We start from the raw sequence: 2,500 nt of genomic DNA, 5'->3' as shown, positions 1-2,500 counted from the left end.
TTACCAGCTCCGGAACGCACGAGTGAACAGCATTCATTAGCGTCACGTCACGTATCCCTCTCTTTAATTGGAGGAATATTGTTTTGTGTGTGTGTGTGTGTGTGTGTGTGTGTGTGTGTGTTTATGTGTGTGTGTGTGTGTGTGTCTGTATGTGTGTCATCTGTCTGGGTCATTAGCTTGCTGACATACCACCAACGCACGCAGCCGGGAGAGTGTCAACACTGGCCCTGGATGTCTAAGAGGATGGGGTGTGTGTGTGTGTGTGTGTGTGTGTTCCTCTGGTCTGATGTGTGTGTGTGTGTGTGTGCGTGTGTGTGTGTGTGTGTGTTCCTCTAGTCTGATGTGTGCGTGTGTTCCTCTGGTCTGATGTGTGTGTGTGTGTGTGTGTGTGTGTGTGCTCCTCTGATCTGATGTGTGTGTGTGTGTGTGTGTGGTAGGGGGGGGGGTAGAGGGATAGAGAGCAGTAGCAGCAGCAGCAGCAGTGGTGGTGGGGGGGGCCTACAGGCTGAGTGGAGGAGGGGGGAGGGATGGGGGGCAGGCATGATGGAGTGGATACTACAGTGAGGTGACAGCGGGTGACCGTGCGGTTGCCAGGGAAGCTGTTGTTTGTTCACCGTGCTACACCTCACTCCTGTTACACCTCACTCCTGTTACACCTCACTCCTGTTACACCTCACTCCTGTTACACCTCACTCCTGTTACACCTCACTCCCTACACTGCAGCAGCAGCAGCAGCAGCGGTCACCACTCAGCTGAGGGAGATTAGTACTGACAGCTGTGTGGTCCTGTTGTGGTCAGGCAGCTGTATGGTTCTGTGGTTATGGTCTGACAGAGAGCTGTATGGTTCTGTTGTGGTCAGACAGAGAGCTGTGTGGTTCTGTTGTGGTCAGGCAGAGAGCTGTATGGTTCTGTTGTGGTCAGACAGAGAGCGGTTTGGTTCTGTGGGTGTGGCCAGAGAGCTGTGGGTGTGGCCAGAGGGAAAGGTTAGCTCAGCTTCCTGTGTTGAGGTTCCATCCCCCTGGGCTGGGATGTGTCTCCTGCTGCACCACAGACTCAGCACCTGTCAGGTGGGCTCCCCGCACGCCACCGGGTTGCCTAGTTACCGTCCTGGCCAGACCCTGGGGACTTGGTACTACCGTACCGTGAGCACAAACATAAACAAACACACACACACACACACACACACACGCACACGCACACACACACACACACACGCACACACACACACACACACACACACACACACACACACAAACACGCTTTTGATTAGGGCAAAAAACCTCACTGCTGTCTGTGGTTAACACACCGACTGACTTCTTTAAACACATCTGTCTAATATCTGTCTAATATATGTCTAATATCTGTCTAATATCTGTCTAATATCTGTCATATAGGTCAAATCTGTCTTTAATTTCTCATTTAAAAAATATTTTCCTGGCCGTTATTTCCTGTGTGTTGTACAGACTGACGTGTGCCATGTAACTGATCTGATATTCCAATTAGTGGGAGGAGGTGCGGTGGATTAAGGGGTGAGGGCAGTGGTGTAGTCTACGTGATACGCAGGACTACGGCGTATACCCACTAGGAAAGGCCAAGGATTTCCGTATACCCACTTAAAAATGTGTGAGGATACGTAACAGCGTTTTGTGACAGAACTTTCACTTTCATTCATAAAATTCACCCCGTCTGTGTTACGAAGCACTTGAGTTTTGGACCATTGGGACTGACTATAGCGTCATATACCATCAACGTGGGGAAATGCGACATGAAATATGTCAAAATGCAGCACTACCATGCACAGATCAGCATTAAAAAAAACAAAAAAACATGTAATGTTATTATATATATATATATATATATATATATATGATATATAACGTTAGACAGGGAGCGCAAATATATTGTTATGCCGTTACGAAATTAACAATATGAGGCTGGGAGGGAAAAATCACAGTATACCCACTAGAAAAAACCAGACTACACCACTGGGTGAGGGCGAGCGGTAGGCAGAGGGCGGAGGGCGGAGCGTGACCGACCCCGGAGGAGGACACTGCTGATGGGTTCTAGAGCTTCTCTCAGGCTCACCTAATTGGCTAAAAGAAAAGTTGAAAGAAAATATCCCCCCTCCTCCCAAATGGATCTTCAGAGACTGTGCCCTGTCGCTAAATCGATGGGAAGAAAGAGAGATAAAAAAGTGATTTGTTTATCTGACGCAACATCTCTTTTACGCACCGTGACGTTAGAATTATAAGGTTCTATCTCCATTTTTGTCAAAATTTAGTTTTTTACATAATCTGATCCATTAGGTGTTTATTAATGCCTGTGTGGTGTTATTTCTTTTAAATGTTTTTTTTTAGTTAGTAATTAATCAAATACAAAGGTTCCATCTCACAAAACATAATGGAATAGAAAAACTTTGAAGCTCAATATCTCTGAACTCCCCTAAACGGAGATAGAACCTTATAATTCTAAGCTCACGACACGACAACCATAGAGAGAC

At 46.8% G+C, this 2,500-nt stretch overlaps 1 protein-coding gene across 1 annotated transcript in view; it reads left to right on the top strand.

Moving 5' to 3' along the window:
* Positions 1-2,500, top strand: part of LOC308154039 (transmembrane protein 163a-like) — a gene marked incomplete at both ends in the record, with an annotated part of 25,572 nt that overhangs the window by 15,709 nt on the left and 7,363 nt on the right. The window lies entirely within an intron of this gene.

This window comes from Nansenia antarctica (genome assembly GCF_963989245.1).
Source record: "Nansenia antarctica genome assembly, chromosome: 3".
NCBI classification, from domain to species: domain Eukaryota; kingdom Metazoa; phylum Chordata; class Actinopteri; order Argentiniformes; family Microstomatidae; genus Nansenia; species Nansenia antarctica.
The sequence above is the reverse complement of the archived record's forward strand: the minus strand, read 5'-3'. Positions and strand labels throughout refer to the sequence as shown.